Here is a 13,842-nt window from a genome sequence, read left to right on the forward strand (position 1 = left end):
TAGCTAGGTATATCTATATCTATGTCTATCTATAATTATTGTTTTAAAAGTTTACACAAATGGAATCATACTGGCCTAGGCTTTTACATAACTTACTTTTCCCCAGTCAACCTTGCTTTTAATATTTATCTGTGTTGATCTGTCTAAATCCAGTGCACTCATGTTATATAGAGCATAATATTCTACTATATGAAAAACCAATAAGTCTAAAGATCCAAGAAATTCACTGAACCCCAAGCAGAAGAAACAGGAAGACAATTACACCAAAATACATCATAAATAAAATGCTTAAAATGGGGGCACCTGGGTAGCTCAATCGGTTGAGTGTCTTGACTTCGGCTCAGGTTATGATCTTGCCATTCATGAGTTCGAGACCCGCGTTGGGCTCTGTGCTGACAGCTCAGAGCCTGGAGCCTGCTTCAGATTCTGTCTCCCTCTCTCTCCGCCCCTCCCCACTCATACTCTGTCTCTCTCTCAAAAATAAAAATAAACGTAAAAAAAAACATTTTTTAAAAAATAAAGTACTTAAAATGGGGTGGGGGGTGGGAAAATTGAAGGTAGTAAAAAAGTACAAGCTTTCAGTTTTAAGTAAGTACTGGGGATGTAATGTACAACATGATGACTATAGTTAACATCTGTATGGTATATTAGAATTTAAGAATAAAGATATTACATACAGAAGAACAAAGATAAGGATTATGCATATTTCTCATTTAAAACAATGCTATCTAGAAGACAATAGAACAATATATTTATAAGTACTTAAATGAAAAAAAACCTGTTACCCTAGAATTCCATACCTAACAAAAATAATTTTCAAAACTGAAAAAGATACAGGCTTTTTCAGATATGCAAAAACTGGAAGTATTCACTGCCAGTAGACTTGCACTGTAAGAAGTGGTAAAGGAAGTCTGTAAGCAGAAGGAAAGTGATACCAGATAAAAACTTGGATCTGCACAAAGGAACGAAGAGCACAGCAATAATACCACAGGTAAAGACTTTTTATTACATAAATCTCCTTGAAAGATAATCAACTATTTCAAGCAAAATAACAACGTAGTGTGGGGTTTAAAACATATGTAAAACGAGCACCAAGATCAGAAGGGGGGAAATGGAAGTAGACTACTGTAAGGTTCTTATGCTATCCATAAAGTGTATAACCTCGACTGAAGGTACCCTGTTGTAAGTTAAAGATATATACAACAAATTCTAAAGCAACTTTTAAAATAACAGAGAGTTACAGCTAAGACAACAAAAAAAGATAAAATGGGAGTGATAAAAAATACTCCTAATCCATATAAAAAAGTTGATACACCGGAATTCATCAAAATTAAGAACTTTGGGGCGCCTGGGTGGCTCAGTCGGTTAAGCATCCGACTTCGGCTCAGGTCATGATCTCACGGTTCGTGAGTTCGAGCCCCGCGTCAGGCTCTGTGCTGACAGCTCGGAGCCTGGAGCCTGCTTCACATTCTGTGTCTCCCTCTCTCTCTGCCCCTTCCCTACTCATGCTGTGTCTGTCTCTCTGTCTCAAAAATAAATAAACATTAAAAAAAAATTTTTTTTTTCAAAAAATTAAGAACTTCTCTTCAAAAGACACGTTAAGAAAATAAAAGGTCACCAACTGAAAGAACTTATTTGAAAATGATACAGCCGGTAAAAGAATAAAAACCTCTTAAAACTACAGTAAGATACCACTACATACCTATTAAAATATCTCAAATTTAGGGGTGCCTGGGTGGCTCAGTCGGTTGAGCATCTGACTTCGGCTCAGGTCATGATCTCACAGTTCATGGGTTCAGGCCTTGCATAAGGCTCTGTGCTGACAGATCAGAGCCGGGAGCCTGCTTTGGAATCAGTGTCTCCCCCCATCTCTCTGCCCCTCCCCAGCTCATGCTCTCTCTCTCTCTCTCTCTCTCTCTCTCTCTCTCTCTCAAAAGTAAATAAAAACTTAAAAATAAAATAAAATGACATCTTTTTGTGGTGATGCATGTGTTCAGAATCTTGACTGCGGTGATGGTTTCATAAATGTACACAGATATCATTCTTACCATATTATACAATTTAAATATGTGTAGTTCAGGGGCTCCTGGGTGCCTCAGTCGGTTGAATGTCCGACTTCGGCTCAGGTCATAATCTCACGGTTCGTGGGTTTGAGCCCCGTGTTGGGCTCTGAGCTGAGCTCTCAGAGCCTGGAGTCTGCTTCGGATTCTGTGTCCCCCCTCTCTCTGCCCCTCCTCTGTTCATGCTCTGTCTGTCTCTCTCTCTCTCTCTCTCTCTCTCTCAAAAGTGAATAAGCATCAAAAAACATTTAAAAAAAATAATAAATATGTGTAGTTCACTTTAATAAAGCTGTTTAAACCTGTGAGAATGGCTAGAATCAAAAAGATAAGAAATAACAAGTGTTGGCAAGAAAGTGGAGAAAAACGTGTACTGTTGGTGGGAATTTAAACCGATGCAGCCACTGTGGAAAACAGTATGGAGACTCCTCAAAAAAGTAAAAATAGAAATATCGTATGATCCAGTAATTCCACTACTGGGTATTTAAAACCCAAAGAAAACAAAAACACTAAATCAAAAAGATATATGCACCATTATGTTTATTATAACAATATTTACAATAGCCAAGGTATGGAAGCAACCTATGTGTCCACTGACAGATGAATGGATAGAGATGTGGCATTAAATCCAACGGAGTATAAGTCGGCCATGAGAGAGAGAGAGCACATGCTTACCATGTGCAACAACACGGATGGATCGAGAGGTTATTATGCTAAGTGAAGTAAGTCAGAGAAAGCCAAATACCACATGATTTCACTTATACATAATGGAATCTTAAAAACAAATGAATAAATAAAAAGCAGAAACAGACCCATAAAAACAGAGAACAAACTGACGGTTGCCAGAGGGGAGGGGGGCAGTTCGGGCAAAATGGGTGAAGGGGAGTAACTTCCAGTTATGGAATAAGTCAGTCACAGGGATAAAAGGTACAGCATAGGGAATATAGTCAATGGTATTGTAACAGTGGATTGTAAGGTGGCAGATGGGAACTATACTTGTGGTGAGCACAGCATAATGCATAGAGTTACCAAATCATTATGTTGTACACCTGAAGCTAATGTAACACTGTGTGTCAACTACACTTCAATTAAAAAACAAAAACAAAAATACTTTAATATTACCCTGTTAGAAAAAAAAGTATAAACTTCCTGTTAGAGGTGAATAATTCTGAGGATCTAATGTGCAACATGGTGACTAGAGCTGATAGTACTGTATTTGTTTCAGACTTCTTTTTTTTTAGTTTTAGTTCATTTTTATTTATCTTTTTCTTTAAGTAGGCTCTATGCCCAACATGGGGCTTGAACTCACCACCCTGAGATCAAGTGTTGTATGTTCTCCCAACCATGCCAGCCAAGTACCCTGATAAAACTGTACTGTGTAACTGAAATTTGCTAAGAGAGAACTTAGGTATTTTTACCAAAAAAGAAAAAAAAAAGGTGTATGAGGTGATGGATGTGTTAACTCAATTGTGGGAATCCTTTCACAATATATACGTATATCAAATCGTCACATACATTTTAAATATATTACAATTTTATTTGTCAATTACACCTCAGTAAAGCTGAAAAGAAAAATCTTCACCTGTTTTCACTCATCACATCGTGGGTGCTGGTATGCTGAGTGCTGTGTATGTACTGTGGAATGAAATAAATGCATACTCACGTGATGTTTTACTTCTGTCATTTCTGCTGTCATTGAAAACCAAATTCTCAATATGTGAGAAAGGAGATACAAGTCTAAGACCGGAGTTTTAGTAATTTCAATTTGAATAGCAATTTGAAATTACAGTATGAACTCCTAATATCATTTTATCTTAAAAAGATCTTTCCACTGAAAGAGCCTTAGAAACAATGACCAACCCATAAGGAATGAGTACCTTCAGCATCCGGGGAACCCTGGAGAAATGTATGGGATAAGCCTGGGACATTTTGTCAGATCCAGCCTCGGTTTATGTTGAAAGGACTCAGGAGCTCAGAGCCAAGATAGTATAATTTTTACATCAATAAAGATAATAACTGCCATGAAATTAACATATCAAATATGTTTAAATTCATAAATTAATAGTATTAATTGGTTGCTGCTGGAGGATGCTAGTGAGCCAATTCATCATTTTTAAAAGATAAAGGGAATAAATCATGCATTTATCCTACTTTTCCTATACAAACTGTATCAGTCAATAGGCAATCAAAGAGAGAACAAAGTTTTACTCTATAGAAGAACTTCAGGGGCTCCTGGGTGGCTCAGTTGGTTGAGAGTACGACTCTTGATTTCGGCTCAGGTCATGATCACAGGGTCACGGGATCCAGCGCAGTGTTGGGCTTGCACTGAGTGTGGAGACTGCTTACGATTCTCTCTCTCCCCGCTGCCCCTCTCCCTATCGCTCAGAACCTGCTTGGGATTCTCTCCACTCCCCCATCTCTGTCCCTCACTCTCTCTCTCTCAAAAATTAATTAAGTAAAAAAGAAGTGCTTCGGCTGATAAATGAAGAGGAAATAATAGATTTAGAATATCTCCATTTTGCAAACCTTAGCAAATCAGTGTATCTAGGCATTAATCATTAATGTCTATTAATATCACAAAAGGTAAGACAACTCAATATTATTTGCCTCCTGATTAACTATGCACCACTACCTAGTGAAGTAGTCATGCCCATCCATGAAAAAAAGAAAAAACAAAATACACAAACATGAATGGGATCAAGCTTCTAGATCCAAGTACCAATAAACAGAAAACAAAACAGAACAGAATAACATGCCAAACCAACATGGACACAACTAGTAAATCTCAGTAAAGTCTAAGATATAGCCACCTAGACTCCTGAAAATTAAATTCTAAGGGGAAAGAAGGGAGAAAGACAGACAGGGAACCACTCCCTTGATGTGGGCATTCTCAGAGTACTCTAACCTTTTCCCTTGGTGACCTCATCCATATTAAGCTATAAACCTATGACTGATGACTAAATCTTTTGAGCTACCACCACAGAGGTGACAAGTCTGAAGTGCAGCCCCATCATGGGTTATAAATTCACGGTACTAGGGGTGCCTGGCTGGCTTAGTCAGAAGAGTATGCGACTCTTGATCTCAGGTCGTGGGTTCGAGACCCACGTTGGGTGTAGAGGTTACTAAAAATAAACTGAAAAGATAGTAATATAAATAAATAAATGAATTCATAGTACTAAAAGGCATCTTAGAGATCATCTAGTCTAACCATCTACCTAATACATTCATCTAATGCAAACAAGGTCACCTTCTTCTTCAAAAACTCTGAACCAGCAAAACAAAAACGAGTAAAATATTTTCTTTCTTTCTTATCCTACCACTTAAAGCCCAATCTCTGCTTCTGGTTATGCTTCTCTTCTTCCCTACTACACATGTTCTATGCCACTGCCGAACTAGGTAACAGCTATCCCCAAATATGTCCACATGCCCTTGCCTCATTTGTCTCCCTACCACAGATAGCACCATCTACCACTTCCACTAAATGAAATATTCCCATAAATGGGATCGCGAATGGTTTTCTTTTCTGATTTACATTTCTATATGTAACAGAAATAGTAAATGATTAGCATTCCTGTGGTATCTTTGGTATTGAAGATATAACACACACAAAAGAACCAAGATATAACCAAATTATCTTCCCAAGTTCAGTTCAAATACCACTTGTTAATACCTAGATAGCTCTAATTCATCTCTGACCCATATTTCCCAAACTGTCTCTCATTTGGCACATATAGGCAGCCTATATACTACGTTTAAGAAAATCAACCCAGATAATTTTTGAAGTTATAAATCCTAGGCATGCTAGAAATGAAAAGTAACTTTCACATGAACGTAAGGTGCTTAGCTTTTCTCTCTGGGTAAAAACTCACTTATTTTGTCTAAGAGTAAAACACCCATAATCCTTGCAAGAAGTATTTTGCTTGCAGTTATACTCAATATCGACTTAACTCTCACTTAAAAAAAAAAAAAAGTTTATTTATTTATTTTGAAAGAAAGAGTGAGCACAAATGGATTAGGGGCAGAGGTGGAGGAAGGGAATCCCAAGCAGGCTCCGTGCTATTAGTACAGAGCCCTATGCAGGGCTCGATCCCAAGAACTGTGAGATCATGACTTGAGCCAAAGTCAGATGCTTAACCAACTGAACCACCCAGGCACCCTTAGCTCTCATTTTTAAATGAGATAAAAAAAAAACGGGGTGCCTGGGTGGCTTAAGTCGGCTAAGTGTCCAACTCCTGGTTTCAGCTCAGGTCATGATCTTGCGGTTTCACGGGTTCGAGTCCCACATCAGGCTCTGCGCTGGCAGTGAGGAGGCTGCTTGGGATTCTCTCTCTCAGTCCTTCCCCCACTCGTTCTGTCTCAAAATAAATACTTAAATAAAAGTGTAACCAAGTCTTTCTAACTTCATTAGAAGTCACTCTTTGTTGGAATTCAATTCTAAAGTTAAGGCAAAAAACCTAAAAAAAAAAAAAAAGCTGCACTTTTTTTTTCAAGGGAGCAATGCATTCAGCTAACAGACCTCCCTTCTCTTCTGCAGCTAGTGTGTCCATGTGATTCAGTTTTTTCCAATAAAATACAGGTGGAATTATTGTGTGATTTTCAAGAAGGATCCTCAAAAGGAAACTAGTAATATGCTTTTCTTTGCCTCTAAGAGGGGTAACTGGGTGACCGGGGAGACAGACTAAAGACGAAAATTTTGTAAACCTCTGTATCTTTTGAATGTTGAGACATGTAAATATCTTACTTATTCTTTTAAAAAACCACACATTAAAAAAAGACTATATTGGGGGCACCTGAGTGGCTCAGTCGGTTAAGCATCTGACTCTTGATTTCAGCTCAGGTCATGATCTCGTGGGTTTGTGGGATCGAGTCCCACAGTGGGCTCTGCACTGACAGTGCGGAGTCTGCTTGGGATTCTCTCTCTCCCTCTTTCTCTGTCCCTCCCCCCACCTTCTCTCGCTCTCAAAATAAATAAATAAAATATTTTTTTAAAAAAAGACTATAGTGACTTTAAAAAACTTACAGGTTTAATGAAGAAACCTGGCAATTTCAGTATTCAGAGTATCAGAAGAGTAGACATTCAACAAAACAGTATTTTCTAACTCAAGAAACCTATTTCATCCTTACAGGCTGGTGAAGGCATGCTCCAACATTAACTGATACCTCCCATTTGTTAAACTTTTTAAAATACTGTATCTCATTCAATCCTTATGATAACCACGTAAGGTAGGTTCTTTCACCTTTACAGATGAAAAAAACAATACTAAGAGGTATTAAAGAAGGTGCTCATAGTCACACAACTACTAAATGCAGAACTTAGATACAAGCCAAGTTGCTGCCTCTGAGACCAATGCTAAACCGACTACATGTAACACCAATGGGCCTTAGTCTTCTCAAATACTGGCTTAATGGATTTTCTACACAGTCCTAACCTATTGTATCACACTACAGTTCATTCTTTCCACATTTGTTTTGTGCTAAGCATTGTGCAATAAACAGTTCTCAAAAAAAAAAAGCTATCAACTGGGGGAAAGATCCAGGGAGCACTCAACATATCTTACACCTCTTATCTGTTGCTACTTCTCTATATTCTCTTCATATCTGTATATTACTTAAAGGTCAAAGAATTTTCAGGGTTATGTGGTAATATGAAATCCCACCTCTAATAGGGGTGCCTGGGTGGCTTAGTTAAGTGTCTGACTCTTGATTTTGGCTCAGGTCATAATCTCACGGTTTGTGAGTCTGAGCCCCATGTCAGGATCTGCGCTGTCAGTGCAGAGCCTGTTTGGAATTCCTCTCTCTCTCCCTCTCTCTTTCTCTCTCTGTCTCTGCCCCTCCCCACTCTCTCACATGCGCTCTCTCTAAATAAACTTAAAAAATATCTATGTCACACAAATCAATATTTAATTACTACAAAACCATTAAAAAAGGAACCCTCAGACAATAATAACACATCAGAGTTTCTGATAAGAGCTTTTAAGAAATGGACGTCTACTTCCAGACATTAGAATTTAGCAGGTCTGGGCTGGGAAGTGGATATCTGATGCACTGCCCTGGTTAACACTGACTACAATGGCTTAGACTCTGTATTTCAAATTTATGTAATAATCAGGAACTGCAACTTTTTCCTTTCTGAATGTAACTTCCTATCAAAATCACAAAAAAATCATATTCTTTTCTATTCCAAAAAAATATTTACCTAAAGTAATTAAAATCTTCAAACACAAATTGATGTTTAGGGGTATTATCCAAAGAAGGATGATGTGTTAATTTATTAATTTGACAAATATTTATAAATCACCTATAAGGTGCTGTTCGTTTTAGGCACTGTCAACATACACAAAGGAAACAGACACCCACCCTGACATCAAGAACTTTTCAATCTAGTAATTACACAAATACAATCAGATTTTAGAAATCAAGCATCTTCACTGGTGCAAATAATTCTGAAAACAGATGGAAGGCTTAACACAAGGCAATTTTCTACCTATCAAACAGCTCAAGGGATGGTACAGACTTAATAGTGTGGGGAAAGGTAGATGTAATATATAACAAAGATGTTCTTTTTTTTTAATTTTTTTTGACGTTTTATTTATTTTTGAGACAGAGAGAGACAGAGCATGAATGGGGGAGGGTCAGAGAGACAGGGAGGCACAGAATCTGAAACAGGCTCCAGGCTCTGAGCTGTCAGCACAGAGCCTGACACAGGGCTCAAACTCACGGACTGTGAGATCATGACCTGATCCGAAGTAGGATGCTCAACCGACTGAGCCACCCAGGCGCCCCAAGGATGTTCTTTTCCTGTGCTTATCTCTAAACCACATGACTATTATTTCAAATAGTCCCCTGCACACAATTTTTATGATCAACCAAAAATACTTCTTAGAGCCACAAAAGGATCTTTGGCATTAAAGTAACACAATATGACCCATTCTAATGGTTAAAATTTCCCTTCTAAAAGACTGTTCAGGTGTAACTTTTAGGATAAATGAGAAAATTCTAAGATGTGCACCTGCATATGTTACTAAGTCATTACAAACATGCTAATCCTCAACGTTTACATTTTAAAGCTTTTGCAGCCAAAAGTACTCTACTCAATTCAAAAACTGACAGGCTTTAGTGAAGAAAAATAAACGCATATGGGTGACCATCAACTTTAGAGGTCAACATTAAATTCTGCTCTTCAATTTCATCTCAGAATCCAAACTGATCCTGCAATAAGAAGAGCTACAGGAAACACAAGGGATTGCGTTTCCCTTTTAACTCCATCTTCCCTTTTCCCAGCCTCCTATTCATTAGGACAGGGAAGCATCCTGATTTCAGACAAAAAGAACTGATAAAAATTAGATGAATACTATTAACAGAAACTCATAATTAGGCACCTGGGACTTGTAAAGATGCATTCTGCCAAAATATTCTCTTATAATTCAGGTATCTCAAATGAATCTTATATGCTATGCTAGCACTCTTTTTTCTTTTTAATAGCTAATAATGTTTTTAAAATACCAGATTACACAGAAAACTATTTTCTTTGGCTGAGCCTGTTGGAAAGAGCCAGTTCTAATGTGTTGTAGATGCAACATTTCTCTATAAAGAGTTACTTTAAAAAAAAATCGCATGAATTGGGGTGCCTGGGTGGCTCAATCAGTTAAGCATCTGACTCTTGATCTCGGCTCAGGTCTTGATCTGAGTCGTAAGTTCAAGCCCTGTATTGGGCTCTGCATCGGCTGTGAAGCCTACTCATAAATAAACAAACAAACAAATAAATACATAATTGGATAAATAAATAGATAGATGGATGGATGAATGGATGGATGGATGGATTTAGGGGTGGGGGAGAGCTTCTCTTTGTACAGATGGCAAGTTTTCAGCGATGGGTGGTGGTGGTAGTGGTAATCAAAGCATTCCTAACACATGCTTCTGAAGGGTGAATCTGGCATAAAATTTGCTTGGAAGGGTCAGCATCAAATGCAAATCTGATAACAGATAACTTTCAAATCAACATAAGACCCAAATATCTTTGCTCCCCTAATATTATACAATGTTGGTGTATGTGAAGGGTTAAAAAGAGAGACCTCAGGATAAAGCTCAAAGGTAAGCTTTATTCAATCTTGCCCCACAATGGGAGAATTTCCTCCTGTTCTTTGTGGTTTGTATTTGTTGGAGAGGGGAAGGCAACGAGGGAGGGTGTACATTCTAATTTTTAAAATTCACTTAATGTTGTATTAAATTCACCCCCTCTCCAAATGTACAACCATTATCACTTTTCTTTAAGAATCCAGGTCTAAAAGCAAAACTGATAACCTCAAGGAACCAAGTTCCTTGAATAAAAAGCATGATGAATTAAAAACATTAACTTTGGGGTGCTTGGGTGCCTCAATCAGTTGGGTGTCCAACTTCGACTCGGGTCATGATCTCATAGCCCGTGGGCTCGAGTCCCGCGTCAGGCTCTGTGCTGACAGCTCAGAGCCTGGAGCCTGCTTCAGACTCTGGGTCTCCCTCTCTCTCTGCCCCTCCCCCACTCATGCTCTGTCTCTCTCTCCTTCAAAAATAAACATTAAAATAAATTAAAATTTAAAAAAAACTTAACTTTAACCAGAGAAACCTTTAGAAACAACTAGTTCTAACATTTGAATGTTCTTCTGTTTTCAACACATTTTCAGAATATTTGACAAGAGTATATACTATGCTAATCTGCCAACCAGGTCTATGAGATACTGCAAACTAACTGAAGAATTAAGTGCCTGCAGATGCTACAATTGATACCAGTCCCATCCTGCTTCTCATGAAGTCTCTCCACTTCTTTAGTAACATGAACATACCCCTGCATTTGTAAGTGTGCTATGTTCCAATGAGAACCACAATTTCCCCCCTAGCTAGGCTCAATGACAAATTTAAATTTAAATAATTACCTAAGATTGTCATAGTCCCAGCCTTGGGAGTGGAGGCGATCACTTTCAGAATCTAATGCAACTTAATGGAGCCTCTTCTTAAAAATTCCCTTCCCCCCCAACACACACACAAACATGCACAAAGTACTGCACACAATTTCAGGGATTCACAGATCTTCTGAAGCTGCTGTCTTAGTATAGTCATAGTATAATCCATAATATTGAGAAAACTGGATATCCACATGCAAAAAAAATGAAGTTGGACCCTTATCCCATATACAAAAATTAACTCAAAATGTATTAAAACTCTAAATATAAGACCTGAAACTATATAACTCCTAGAGGAAAACATAGGGGAAAAGCTTTATGATATTGGATTTGGCAATGATTTCTCAGAGGACACCAAAAGCACAGGTGACAAAAGTGAAAATAGACAAATGGGACAACATCAAACTTAAAATTGCACAGTAAAGGAAACAGTAGAGTAAAAGATTCAACTTACAAAATGGGAGAAAATATTTGCAAACCATATATCTGATAGGAGATTAATATCACAAATGTTAAAAAAATTCCTACAACTCAACTCAAAAAAATAACTTGATTAATGGGCAAAGGACTTGCATACACATTTCTCCAAAGAAGATATACAAATGGAAAACAAGCGTATGAAAAGATGCTCAATCAATACCACTAATCATTCAGGAAATCCAAATCGAAACCTCAATGAGATATCACCTTACAGCACTAGGATGGCCACTATCAAAAAAACAAGTACTGGAGAGGATGCGGACAAACTGGAGCCCTTGTGCACTGTTGCTGAGAATGTAAAATGGTACAGCCGCTATGGAAAACAGTATGGAGGTTCCTCAAAAAATTAAAAATAGAATTATCATATGATCCAGCAATCCCACTTTTTGGTATACATCTAAAAGAATTGAAAACAGGATCTCAAAGAGCTACTTGCACACTCATGTTCACTGAAGCATTAGTCACAATAGCCAAGAGGTGGAAGCATCCATCCATCAACAGAATAGAGAGAAGATAAAAGGCGCCCCTATATAATTTCTTTTTTAATAATAGTAACATGAAGGACGCGTGGGTGGCTCAGTCGGTTGAGCGACTGACTTTGGCTCAGGTCATGATTTCACAGTTGATGAGTTCAAGCCCAGCATCGGGCTCTGTGCTGATAGATCAGAGCCTGGAGCCTGCTTCAGATTCTCTGTCTCCCTCTCTCTCTGCCCCTCCCCTGCTCTTGCTTGGTCTCTGTCTCAAAAATAAACAAACATTAAAAAAAATTAAAAACTAGTAACATGATCATACAATCCAGCTACCAAACTCCTTGGCATTTACTCAAATGAGCTGAAAACTTATGACCATACAAAAACCTCCACATGAATGCTTACCGAAACTTTATTCATAATTACCCAAACTGGGAAACAACCAATATGTCCTTCAATAGGTGAAATAAATATTTATTTATAAATAAATAAAACTGTGGTAAACCCCTACAAAGGAATAGTATTCAGTACTAAAAAGAAATGAGCTATCAAACCTCAAAACGATGAGGAAACTTAAATGCATATTACTAAGGGAAGAAAGTCAATATGAAAAAGCTGCATATTACATGAGTCCATCTACATGACATTAGGGTAAAGGCAAAACTATGGAGACAGTAAAAAGATCAGTGACTGTCAGTTTGGAGAGAGGGAGGGATGAACACGTGAGGCACAGAGATTTGGGGGGCAGTGAAACCATTCTGTATGATACTATTAGGTTGGATATGTCATTACACATTTGCCCAAACTCACAAAATATACAACACAAACAGTGAACCCTAAACCATATAACTAAACCACAGTGAACCATATAAACCATGGACTCTGATGATAATGTGTCAATGTTGGTTCATCAATTGTGACAAATGCTCCACACTGGTATGGGAAATGGATGGTGGAGAGACTGAAGGGGAAAGTGAAACAAATACTTGGGAACTCTGTACTTTCAACTTAATTTTGCTATGAATCTAAAACTGCTCTAAAAAATAAAATCCATTAACTTAAAAAAAATAGCATGCTCTATTTTATAATATAATCAAATATTTTACAGACATTTTTATTTCAGTGCTTGAAAAAAAAAGATATGTTATTTCAGGCAATCTTCCAACAGATATATTTTAACTTTCTTTATTAGATAAGTAATGATCTAAACTCCCATTCAGCTACCTTTACCAAAAATAATCACATACCATTTCTAAAGGAAAAAAAAACAATAACATGCAAAAGCAGACTAAAGCAGTACTCTATTTCGTAATTTTAGGAGACTGAACAGAGGTACTAATTACATTAATAAGCTTCATTCAATGCCATTTATTTGCTTATTCTTTTCAGTTTTTTTTTTTATTTTTTAATATATGAAATTTACTGTCAAATTGGTTTCCATACAACACCCAGTGCTCATCCCAAAAGGTGCCCTCCTCAATACCCATCACCCACCCTGCCCTCCCTCCCACCCTTTTCAGTTTTTAATAACAACATGCACTTCACAGTAGAATGAACACCTTTAAGAACTCTGTTCCATAAATCTGCTTGAGAAAGACTGGAATTTTCTGTGAATGTGTATTTGTTAAAAAGATAATCTTTCAAAACTCATAGGAAGGAAAGTCTGATAGTAATATAATGTAAGGCTATGATAAAACATGAATATCTAGAATTCATTTATCATCTCCAGTATGAGTGAAGAACACATCACTGACAAGAAGAAGCTTAGTTTCCAAACATTTTCTTATTAATTCCCTCCATATTAACGCAAGGTTTAATATAATAGTATTCTCTGCGTCAAACGATCAAGATGACTGATCTTAATCTCTTGATTAATGTTTAAGATTAATTTACAGTGCC

At 37.5% G+C, this 13,842-nt stretch overlaps 1 protein-coding gene across 3 annotated transcripts in view; it reads right to left on the reverse strand.

Annotated features, from left to right (window-relative positions):
- Positions 1-13,842, reverse strand: part of NLK (nemo like kinase) — a 164,027-nt gene that overhangs the window by 113,262 nt on the left and 36,923 nt on the right. The window lies entirely within an intron of this gene.

Source organism: Panthera leo, chromosome E1 (assembly GCF_018350215.1).
Source record: "Panthera leo isolate Ple1 chromosome E1, P.leo_Ple1_pat1.1, whole genome shotgun sequence".
Taxonomy (NCBI): Eukaryota; Metazoa; Chordata; class Mammalia; order Carnivora; family Felidae; genus Panthera; species Panthera leo.